The sequence below is a fragment of the Acartia tonsa genome, chromosome 9 (genome assembly GCF_053477335.1).
Source record: "Acartia tonsa isolate MP-2025a chromosome 9, ASM5347733v1, whole genome shotgun sequence".
Classification (NCBI taxonomy): domain Eukaryota; kingdom Metazoa; phylum Arthropoda; class Copepoda; order Calanoida; family Acartiidae; genus Acartia; species Acartia tonsa.
In genome coordinates this window covers 26,464,430-26,477,517 of record NC_137268.1, presented here as the reverse complement: position 1 = coordinate 26,477,517, position 13,088 = coordinate 26,464,430, and the positions used below count along the sequence as shown (strand labels likewise).

The window sequence follows — 13,088 nt, the reverse complement described above, 5'->3', positions numbered from 1 at the left end:
CTGTACGTCAGTACCTCACTTAAATTGTTTATATATGTTATAGATAGAGAGATATTGCTTCCAAGAAAAACTTTTAGGTCAGCTTAAAGATTAAATTTATATAGATGTAGTATTGTTTTATTTCATGTAATTTGTTATAAAAATTAGCATGCTTTAATTAGGTTTTAGTTCTGTCGAGGGGGGGGGGGGAGGAGGGGTATAATAATTTTCATTATTGAAAAAAGTTTATTTCTAAGAAGATATTACCCAGACGTACTTACATTTCTTAGTTAAAGAGTGGCTGCGTTTCTAAAGATAATAATTAGGGAAAATAAATATGGTAGATATGGGGGGGAAATATTATCTCAAAAGAGAATATGATCAATTTGAAATTTAAAACCACCTAACAACCACGGATGCAGGGGACACTGGACTTTAGATTATAATGGTACCAAATTGTCAACCAATACATTTAATTTGCAAAAGGGGAAATTTTGTTGAAAATAATTCGTAGTTTATACAAATTAATCGTCCAATGTCTTCTTATCCTTTAAGATCCCTGCCCAACGACTAATCCTTATATTAGGTAGGATGTCTGTATGTCTGTACTTTGGGGTCTTTCAGGTTTTATGCTATTTCTCTTATCTATTACTAATTTAGGTCAAATAACATTAAACATCAGATGCATGTCGTTAATAGTCAAAGTAGTGAGGATGCCTTGGCCCACAACTCACAGATTTCTTCAGAATAAAGTTAGGGAGGGAGGGGACATTCTAATGTTTATTACACTAGTCCCAAAATTAAAAAAAAATAATTCTGTTTCATTGGCTTAACATCTAAGGGGGTTGAATTTTGATTGGACGGTTTATTAAGTTGAGTGTCCAAATGTTTCAACTATTAATTGTGACCTACGAAGGTGTAATTTTGTGTATCAATAATTTATCGGCCATTGTCTTATCCCTTTAAAAATAAAGGTAATGCAAGTTATGCATTGGCTTTTTAAAAAAACTTTCAGGGAGCAAAAGGATATTGGCAATTAAACTAATTCACATCCCCACCATTCTTCCAATAAATACTGAACAGTTGAAATTTCTGCAAAATTGGAGGCAAGCCTAATTTATCGTCCATTGTACTATCCCAGTTTTATGGGACTCCCAATTAGCAGAAATAAAATCTGACAACTTTTAACAAAAAATTGGGGAAGTTATCAGGGACTTTAAGGGATAGGATAACAAAAAATTTAATATTTTACGTTTTCCTCTATTATAGGACAAACAAACTTACCCCTTACTTATCTAGAATAGAATTAGCGATCGAAAAGTTTGAACTCTAATACTTTGTACACCCCAATTAAGAAGTATGGCTTTGAAACCGATTAATATCCGATTCCGATGGATTATAACCGGTTCTCAGTCATACAAAAAATCATGTATCGAATCGTATTATAGAAATCTTCTACGTAAAAAAGATAAAAAAAACATAATATTAATACCAGTTTTGCTAGCCCGCTTGTGGCTAACAAAATTGGAATTAATTTGTCATTTTATTATCCGCGGAAAGTTGTCTTGAATAAGATGCGACAAATAACTATTTTTTAACACTACTCCAACATTATAAATACGGACAAACATGCTGAATTTCAAATACTTAAGAATTTTAAAAGGTTAATAAACATAAAAAAAACAAGGATGACAACATCCATAAAAGCGAAGCGATGAAACGGTAGGACAAACAGACATTAACACTTGTATAGTGTCAGAACTGAATAATCAGAATATAAATGTATAAGAGTCGATGCAAAATTATAAGTAAAGAAGTTGTATCAACTTTTTTGCTTTTTATTTAAGATAGCTAGCCGGTTCTTTTAGTAAGTAGTAGATGTAAAATTTTTCATAGAATTCAGATATGCAATCGGTTTTTTTGTAGACCTGTTATTTTTTAAGTAATTTAAGTTTTTTAAAAAAATAATTAAGTCGGTTTTAAGGTACTAAAACGCAACAAAATAAAAGAAGAAAATAGCCAGTATGAACAAAAATAGTAAGATCTTTAATTTGACACCTTACTTTTAAAATTCTGTTGAGTAATTGTTAAAAAAATCTATTTTTTTAACCTCGGTTTAATCAAAACATTAAACCTAAATATTTTCTCATACAGACATAAAAAATATGGGTTCATATATACCATTAGAATGAGAAAAATAATATGAATCTATTCTAAGCAAAATTGAAAAAGTTTAAAAAAATTGTAATAAAAAATAGAAAAAATAAAAAGTTTATTTTAAGAATTGTAACTACTAAACTAGCCAATCACAAATCGCAAAAATTGACGAATCGGGAAGCTCAACCTATAAAATTAACCTATAGAATTGCCAGTAAAAAAGGAGAACGTTCATACAATATATACAATAGATACTGCAATAAATATAGTGATGTTAAAGAACATGTAAAGAATGAAAAATTATGAACAAATATGCATCAGTCTGTTTATAAACTTCAAAACAATGCAGTTAAAAATACATTATTGTTTCTTGTGTTTAAAAAATATCTGCTACATTGCATTGTCTTTTGTTTAGGTTTGGTTCAAGCTAACCCTTTAAAGCCGAAAATTATGATTCTTAAAATAAACTTATTTTTTTATTATAGTTTTATAAAACTTTTTCAATTTTGCTTAGAATATATTCGTAATATTTTTCTGATTCTAAAGGTATATATGAACCCATGTTTTTTATGTCTGTTTGAGAAAATATTTAGGTCTAAAGTTTTTATTAAACCGAGGTTAAAAAAATAGATTTTTTCAATAATTACTCAACAGAATTTTAAAAGTAAGGTGTCAAATTAAAGATCTTACTATTTTTGTTCATACTGGCCATTTTCTTCTTTTATTTTGTTGCGTTTTAGTACCTTAAAACCGACTTAATTATTTTTAAAAAAAACTTAAATTACTTAAAAAATAAGAGGTCTACAAAAAAACCGATTGCATATCTGAATTCTATGAAAAATTTTACATCTACTACTTACTGAAAGAACTGGCTAGCTATCTTAAATAAAAAGCAAAAAAGTTGATACACCTTCTTTGTTGAAAAACTGCTTGATACAGAATAATGTTTATGGACATACTTACATTTGTAGGACTTAATTATAGAGTTGCTTCGCTTATGATATTGTACTTTGTTGTCCCAGGAATCGGTATACAAAAAATCAGATCAATCGGATAATTAGATCATATAAAAATTTGTTGTTAAAAAAGTAAAAAAATCAACATGTTTAAAATGGACGTAAGGACATTTTGGTAATAATTATAGAGTTGCTACGCTTTCTAAATCGTACCTAACTACTGCAGGAATCACCATGCAAAGTTTGAAATCAATATGACAATTCTAACATGCCTAAATTAACGAAAAAAGCTATCCGTTACGGACGGACGTACGGAAGGACCGACCCTAATTATAGAAAAGCTTCGCTTTTAAAAACAGTGCTTTAGCATAAAGTGCCTGTTGAGCACTGATACCCCTCCCATTTTTTGAAAATATTTGAAATAGGGGATGGGGCTAGTTTTTCCCTTCAGGAAGCCCTAACCCTGCGGGGCTGACCATTAAAAAAAACTAACCTACCCAATATTGTAAAGCAGATGGATACCTGTCTAAAAATATCTCTAAAACAACATAGTTGATCGGTCCAAAAGTTTTATTAGTCCTGGAAAGGTTTTAGGCTATTTTGTTATTTAATAGTTTTTTCTGTCTGTTACTTTTTTCCTGGGAATGATAGTGTTTTAAATTTTTTTTATCTAAATAAAGATAAAGGTCAAAAAAATTTTGACATTTATAAAAAAAAAAATTAGTTTAAAAAGCAACTGCTATTTAACTGTTCGTTCGTTTGTCTGTCAGTCTGCCATAGTACAATTCTTTTTGGTTATGTTTATAAAAAACTTGTTATTGATACGCTACTAATGGATATAACTTTTTTTGTTATTTTGCACATCCTTATTGGCTGTAGTTTTAGAATATTTATATTTTATCATAGACAGCTTTCCGCGGATATTAAGATAAAAAATTATATGATTAAAACCAGTTTTGTTAGACTTGAGGGACAGAAGTCCCAGTTTAACAAAATGCTATTAATTTTATGATTATTATTCATCGTGGAAAATTGTCTGTTATACGATGCTGTACATGATTTTTCAGTATGGCTGAGAACCGGTTCAAATCAACCGGATATTATTCAGTTTCGAATCGAAACGGGAAAACCTTTCCAGGACTTCACCAGGAAGAAGAGCTAAATTTATTCTGCAGTTATGGCTATCTTAATGGACAGACAAGAAAGATACCTACTACTACTAATCAATAGCGTGGAAGAGTTATCTTTTTTTCCCCCGTTTATTTATTAATTTGCTACCATTATAAAATGTCTGCCTATTTTTATTTTAGCAGAGATGAAAGAACACCCTAAAATGAATGGATGACAGGCTAGTTTAGGGCCAGATATTATACAGTATGAATATATTGTGTACAAATGGGATTTTCTCGAATTTAAAATTGATTATTGGCTAAAATGTACAAAACAAAGAGATTTTTAAAACCAAATATTAATTTAACGTTTAGAAGCAGTATTCTAATGGCCACTAAAGTAAAAGAATAGAGGGGGCACAAGCTATATTTAACTCTACCCACGGGATGGGGAACCTGTGTCGACTTTCAATAGAGTCTTTGAATATCAGCCAATAGCGTCGGAATAATATGCACAGCCAAGTCACTTAAAAACAGCAGAAAGGTCCCCACCACTTGGGCCAGGTAGTTGTCTGGTATTTGCAAATATTTATACATTTATTTTTTTGTCTTTTTACGTTTAGGAATTACGTACATTTTTGGAATATTATGTATCTGTCACCAAATGAATGACACTTTATTAAAGGACGTATATAAAGAATCATGAAAAAACGTTGAAATTTAAGTACCTATCATAAAAATACCAAAGCCTCACCCAAAAGAAGCTTTAAAAACTTTTTTTAACCCTCCTCTCACCCCCCCCCCCCCCTCCACCTTTATATTTTACGTTCGCCTAATGAAAAATGCAGGGAGGGAAAGGAATTAAATATTTATATGGTACCCATAGTTTTATAAAAACACGTTTTCTTATTGATTGACCTTAAAACGTTAGTTAAAAAAAAATTGGTTGCATAAAATTATAAGTGTGTCAATCTTTTCCATATATTATTTAAATCTATAAAAGTAGTAATTTTGTTTATCTTAATTAGGGGTACATTGTACATCCATTTACCGTTGATTGTATTGTCCCTTAAATTTTTTTAGATAAACATAAATTTACGAAGTTTATCTTTTTAAATAGTTCATAAAGAATATTTTGTTTACTTTCTTATAAATTACTAGCTACGCCCACAGAGGCCTCTAAGGGCACTAAGGAAAATTTTTAATAATACTTTCTTATTTGTTGGCTTAACAACTATGGGGACTCTTATTGAATTTTGATTTGTTGGTTCATTCAGTTGAGTGTCCAATCGTTTCTACTACTAATTGCAATCTACAGAAGGGGTATCATCATAGCGGATATACAAAAAATAATTGGCCATTGTCTTATCCCTGTAGATCATCCCTGGTTGCTTTTACATTAGGCCAAATTTATTTGTATGTAGCTGCGCTACTAATGTCAACAACCCTCCTTGTTTGAATTAAGATCTTGCCTTGATTTGAACTCATCAGATAAGGGCCCCCACCACACCCTTTTTTATTATACCCCCCCCCCCCTTTCATCAATTTTTTATTTTGGTAGCAGCGAAGATACTTTGTACTTTGAGTTGAGTGCTGTTCGTTTTTTTGGTTGAAGGAGAGAGAATATGTGGTTAGCTGATGATAGGCTAAAGCAAGTCTTTTATTATACAGCATACATTTTGTATTATAGACTTTTTCTTATATTTTTAAGGAGGTTTATGTACTAAATTGTACAAAACAAAGAGATTTGTAAATTAAAACAAAAATAACTTTATTAATTTGCCCTTTATACGTTTTAAAGGTCTACTGTTTGATTTAGTTTGATTCTCGGTAAAACTAAGACGCTTAAAATCTACAAAACAAGCAGTTTAGTAAATAAAATAAAAGGTATGACTTAGCCCTAAAACAGACGCAATTTTATGAAACATATCAATTTCAGACAATGGTTTCGTGTTATAAAAAATGGTTGGTTGTCCGTAAGACTACAATTTGTAGATGAATTTACTCCACTTTTGTAGAAATATCATTCTTGTTATAATATTTAACTATCTTGACCAATCTTCAGGGATTAAGGGGAAGGTTAATAGAAAAATATTTTGTATTTGTGCAGCTTGATAATATTCAAAATTTGTATTTGGGGGGGGGGGGGGCCGGGGGGATATAAAGGGGGTTGTTACGTTGACGAGGGGGTTATTACACCTCCCCAAACAAAGAAAAGATGTATGGAAAATATCTGTAAAAGAGCCAGTTTAAAATGAATTTATACGCCCTACCAAAATTATCTTAATCAATATTACACCTTATTCAGATTACAAATATTGGTTGAAAAGTTTATACATTGCTAGTTTTTAAAAGTAACTAGAATATTTAAGCCAACGCATGAAGGTGTTTATATGAGATGAGGACCAGTATAATTTACAGTCCAATGTCCACCCCCTCTCTGATATTTTGGTAATGACTATTTTAATTTCCATTTGCCTATCCTTGGTTCCCTTACACCACCCCCAATTGAAATGCCCCCCCCCCCACATTCCCCCCACCTAAAGATATTTCTTGTCCTGTCAACACTTGATTCAAAATTTGACAGATTTGACAATTGATGGACGTTTCTACCATTTACTTGACCCACCTACCCCCAAAAAAACTCATCTCCCCCTTACGCTCTAGAAACCCCTTAAATTCAATTAATGTTATTAATCTATTTTTTACTCGAAAGGACACTAGGATTTTTAAAATTTGATAAAAGATTTTTTTTATGGAATTGGACATAAGACTGTAGATTATACTGCTACTCAAAGTTTACAAATACTTTTTTCATTCGTATGCTTTCGGTACTGTCTTTGATATCGAGAAGGGAGTGGACACTGGGCTGCAAATTACACTCGTACCCTGAGTTTTATAACTACGTTATCTCATTTTGACATAATAATTTTGGGTATTAATATGGTTGGTTCAATTCAAACTAGCAGTGTCAAAATTTTTCAACCAATAGTGTCAATACCAGGTCGTTTATTCATTGTCGTTGCGGGTTTACATCTCTTTTCGTCCATTTTCTTATCCCTTATTTATATAATTCTAATTTAAGTGCCCCTAGAGGCCTTAAGGGGGCGTAGACGATTGTTTTAATCAAAAGGATAACTATTTTTATACTTTTTATTCTTATACTTTTTTAGTTCATAACAAGCGAATATTAACACATTTAGAGTGTCATATCTTGAAGCAGAATATAAATTGGTACTTTGTTGTCCTAGGAATCATTATTCCAAAATAGTTTAAATTGAACATGTTTCAAATGGACATACAAACTTTATAGAAATGATTATAGACTTCATGATGGACTTTATGGTACCTAGCTGTTACAGGAATCATCATATCAGGTTTGAAAAGATTTAAAATACTTGAAATTAACTTTAAAAGCCATTAATTACGGACTTCAAAGAAATTTGAATTTGAACATCTACGTCATTGAATTTTTAAATGTATACACTAGTTAAATATTTAAAAAGAAGTGTCAATTATTTTTCTTATTTCTGCGTTAAACCCTTCAATTATTCTAAGATTATGATAAATATCTATTTAATTGTTTTAAAAAAGGACGCTTTTCTACAATTTGTTAGGAGGGGATTGGGGGGGTTATTTTATACCTAAAGCTTCACGTTAAAGGAGACCCATATCGGTCAAGTGGTAGGCAATATCATTCAGCACAGACAGACAAATACACATCCTAATGCTTTCTCCAATTTAAGAGTTTATGATCTTTTCTTCAGAGGGTGGATATAACCTCCCCAAAATATAAAGATGCACTAAAAGTCATAGCTTAATTATTTTGGAAATAGTTGTTCTTGTCATTCTTATTAAAATGTATCAATTAGTCAGTTCTTAATAAGTTCCTAAATCTTGCTTACTAAGCCTTTAACAATAAACAAGAAATTATATATCCATAAAATTAAAGGCGAAGCTCAAAACAAGATATTTAATAACAAGATTTATATTTAACATGATATAAAAGTAAAAAAATGTCTGTCTGTCCGTCTCTCCTTCCGTCTGAAGCCTATAGAATCAGTAATCACTGAACCACTGGTTATGCTTTTATTCTAGGGAATATACACGGGTCCGGTGGTGGTTTTAAGCTGTTTTTTTGTGGTGGAAGAAAATTGCCTCTTATGCGGCTACTTAACATAAACCAATATATATATTATGAACTTGTCTTTTCATAAATTTATTGTCCATCCCTGAAGTCTTTAAGAGCAGAGTAATAATGAATTATTAAAAAGGGATAAAAAAGTATTATTTTTTCATTTTCATTGAAATGTAATTTTAAATCTTAAAACGAATATAACTAGATAAAACTACTTAAAATAAAAAAGGTCTATAAAATTCTTCTATTGGAATAAAAGCAAACCTTTTAAAACTACCATTGGCTTTTCGTAAATGCTAGAGTGGGGAGGTTAACTTACTTTCTACCCCCCTTGCCCACAATAAATACTGTTTTCTGTTTTGCTTTTATATTTTTATCAGATATGAGATGGTGGAAAATAAATTAATGTATATCCCCAATCATAATAAACAAAATAAACCATCTTGTAAATTACAATTCTTAATGGAAATGTTTAGACTCTGCTAGTTTGAACAACCCAATTAAGTCTTAAAAGTTATTATGCAGAATGAACAACTTTGGTAACAAGTATAATTTACCTTCCAATTTCCCCTCCCCCCCTATTTTTCCTCTAGAAAATTCCCACCCAGGGAAAACCTTGTTTTTATATGAATTACGGTTTCAAATAATAGGTAATCAAGGATGTCAACATCCATAAGTAGTAGAGCACAAAAGAACTTGAATATACAAAGGAACAAAGTAAGTCATATAGCAGAAGTTGTCATAAAGAAATATGTAGATGGAATATGCAACAAATCAAAGGATATCTTCTTAAAAATAAGAAGTTTTGTCTTTTGAAGGAAGAATGACAGACGGACGTAAAAAACAATGTATAGAATAGATGTGCACAGGTCACGTGAATCTTATCTGAAAATTTTATCTGTCTCTCTTAAATATCAACCGAGAAAGTCACATTTCCCCATAGCATTACCGACTGACTGATGCACGGACGTAAAACTAAGAAAATGTAAAGAGTAGCATCGCTTCTAATAAATAAATAAATAGTGGAACAGGGTTGACAAAGAGTTATTGTTAATTCGTTGACACGCGAACAGTAAAAGGTTAGAATGTTGGTCATAAGGATTCTGTTAAATAGTCAGGGTTCTTTGGGGATAAGTCAATGGAGGATGAATTCCTGTACATCCCCAAGGATGATACACAGTTTTGAACCAACCAATCAATATTGAATAATACTACCCTAATATTTCAAGTAAAAGAATAAGATATTGTGGTATAAAATTTTGGGTACTGGTGTAGTTTACAGCCCAATATCCCCTCTGTCTCGGATACCCACATCATGATTACCCCATTTGTAGATCAAAATTAATGGTGGAAAAGTTTGTTTACTAGTAGTTTGTATCAACCATTAAAGATTTAATGGAAAAAAATAACCCAAAGTTTTGAAGCCAACGAATGTTTTTAGGAATAATAATCTCTGTTATTCAGAAGTGGGGTTTTTGTTAATTTTTACAATAACTATAATATAACAATAAACATTATAAAAAAATAAAAAATAATTTTGATTTCTATTTTACACATTTCATTGGTAAAAACAAGTAATAATGCTTAATTGTTAGGATTTAAAAAAAATGAAAAAATAAACATGTAACTTTAAAAATAGTATTGTTTAATATATTTTTCATATAAGGATATTTTAATGAAAGATAAAATCTTATCCATAAAAAATATTTGGGGACACCTATTCAATCATGATTTGTTGGTTCAAACTTTCCACCACAATTTACAGTCTGGGTATTTTGTCTATCATAATTGGGTGTGAACATATATTTCACGTCTTATCCTTTAATATCCCTGGTGTTTCCATATACAATTATAGAAGCATCATGTCATATAATAACGAGGTTGGTGGTCAATGGTTTGTTTTTGGGGGGAGTGTTTCTCTAATGGGGGAATAATTCATTCCATGAAAAAAGATATTTGTATACTTTTTTTCTGCCATTAAAAAAGGTGTATGTCGATAATGATATCATATAGTATGTGTTCTATAGCAAATATACTTGAAAGATTGTTTAAGTCGGTATGTCTGTCTTTCATTGTGTCTGTCAGTGTGTAACGCTTTCTCTTTTTTCCACTGCAAAATAGCCTTGAACCTGTCAAGATTCTAAATAATGATTTTCTGAGATATTTTTGATCATCAATTACAGAGACATCAAAGGCCAAATTGAAAGACAAACATCCAAATTATATTTTAATTTAGTATAAAAATTTAGATGTATCGTTTGAACATGTTTGTTGAGGAGAGACATCCTTGTATTATTAAAATAAGAATAGGCATATCATGACCATTTTTGTTCCACTGTTTTCACTTATTTTCCCAAACACATGCTCAGAGGTGCCAGATTGTAGTTTAAAAAGGATAATTTGCGGATTTTAAAACTATTTTGTGCTATTATTCTCACTCAATATCCCAAACTCTCAAATGCTCATAGGTGACAGGGTCCAAAAGGATGCCAGAATGACATTCGGAAGTTAAAATGATTAAAATTCTTTAATGTTCTTATACTTTCCATAAAAAAACCTGCAACCCCTAAGGAAATTTTAAAGTGTGGTGCCTATACCAGCGAAGCCCTAACCCTGTGTTGCTACCCTTTTCCAAATTAACCTAACCAAATCTGTTCTTAAAACTACCTCACCCCTTACCTTATATAGATAAATAGATAATCCATTAAACTTGTATGTTGACAAAAGGTGTACAGGTTTTGGACAGATTTTGTAACATTTTAAAAATAATTTCCTTATTTTAGTTGCAAATAGAAAGATTTTATAATAGTAATTTAAAGTATCAATTCTAACTCTTAATGAAAAAAATATTCTACCTTTTATGTAAAACTCTCAGAAAAAAATATGAATTGCACTTTCTTGAATCCAGTTTATATCATTCTTTCATTCACTTATCTGAAATAAAGATGGACAAATTAATCTAAACTCATATTATAATTTTTACAGTTTTAATCTATTGAATCTATTAATGCTGGTAAAAAAATTAAAATATATACCAAGGTATTAGGTAAAGTGACACTCTATAGACAATCAACACTTTGTTTGTGCACCCCTGTTGGGAAGTCCTAACTTTGCTTAGTAAGCTTTGCATCAGCTTATGGGCAAATGATTCACCACTGCCCAAACTTTGATGTCATATGCCTGACATAGTAGCAGTATGACCCTATTCTTATTTAGTATGATGCATTTTTTTTTATTTTAGGCAACATTTTGGGCTTTTTAAAAAAAAATTTCTTCATATTTACTAATCTTTTAAATATGCACTTTGATTTTTAATATTTAGACTGAGAAGGGTGCCAGGTTCATTTAAATATTTTTTTTTAAATCTGTCTAAAAAGACTTTTGTTTCATACTAGTGAATTTATCTTAAACCCAACACCTCTAAGATATCAAATGGACATGTTACTGATTACGGTAATACTGCTGATTGAGTTTCTTTGCCACGGGAAAAAAATCTGGCACCCATTTCGCAAAATCAGATAAGCCATGACAACATTGAGAAAAAGCATTGGGAAAATCGTCAAGTAATTTAAAATCAAAGATTAGAAGGAGGTATATGTCACCCGTAGTAAAACAGTTTTGACACCAACTTTCCCTTTTGTTGAAAATGATCATTCGTTAGACAAAATATACAATTTTCTGCACATTGTCGTATCCATGCCAAATAAAAGATAAATATAAATTCTTTACTGACGCAGTTTGGGGCATATAAGTTTTTCTTCCGTTGCCAAATCCCTGTCAATGACTTATAAAAGAAATCCCCAAAAGTAAACAAGGATAACAAAAACCATAAGAAAAGAAGCACAAAAAGATCTTTTATATGGTAATCAAATCATTTTAAAGCATGTCATGTGTAAATCAAGCATTTTAGTGGCGAAGCTGCTCTTCATTTCCAACTGTCCTTTTGTCTGTTTGAAACGTTTTTTAAAAACATTATTTTTCGGCTGCTATCTAAGATAGAAGATTTCCTATTCCAATCAATCTTCACAAAAATTTTCAACCTTCTACATATCTTAAACACCAGCTGAGAAATCACATTTCTCTCATAGCGTTACAGACTGACGGAGGGACAGACAGACAGACTGGTAAAGCGAATTATGGAAAAGCTTTGCTACTAATAATTTTAGCAACAACTATTTTTTAAATATTAAAAACGATTCTTTAACTTAAAGTTTTCCATTACGCAGTATTTTTATGACATTGGATAATTTTCCACTTAAAATTTAGTTTATTTTTATATCAGTTTTTTCCGAAAATTAAATACATGAAATAACATATTTTGACATATATTTTTTTTCGATTAGCAAATGAAATATGTTTTCAAATTGTTTGGCTTCCTTTACCTTCAAAAGCTTATTCATAAAAAAAGATTTACTCTGCTGTTGATTTAGATAGAAAGTGGAATTTTAAAAAATGATATTGCAGACTATTGATATCGGACTATCAATATATCGTCCATTGTCTTATCCTTTAAGATTAAGGTAAATCGTCTTTTTAAAATTAAAGTTACACAGCTAGTCGTATAGAGTAGCTGCGCTACTTAAATATAATAAATTTAGACATCAATATAGAGGTTACTCGACAAATTTGTGGGTCAGTTGTCCCGTTCAATTCAACAATTTTGACAAAGATTGCCCAATGATCCATTCAATTGGTCCATTTTATGGGTGTTTCATTCTTTCCGCTAATATTGCGTAATAGCTAAGGATT

The 13,088-nt window shown here is 30.7% G+C and overlaps 1 protein-coding gene across 1 annotated transcript in view; it reads right to left on the bottom strand.

Moving 5' to 3' along the window:
- LOC145328647 (uncharacterized) overlaps window positions 1-13,088 on the bottom strand; it is an 80,481-nt gene that overhangs the window by 46,721 nt on the left and 20,672 nt on the right. Inside the window, exon 2 of the mRNA XM_080172418.1 lies at window positions 11,195-11,273. The gene's annotated coding sequence lies outside the window, so the exon portion shown is untranslated. The remainder of the gene's footprint in view (window positions 1-11,194; window positions 11,274-13,088) is intronic.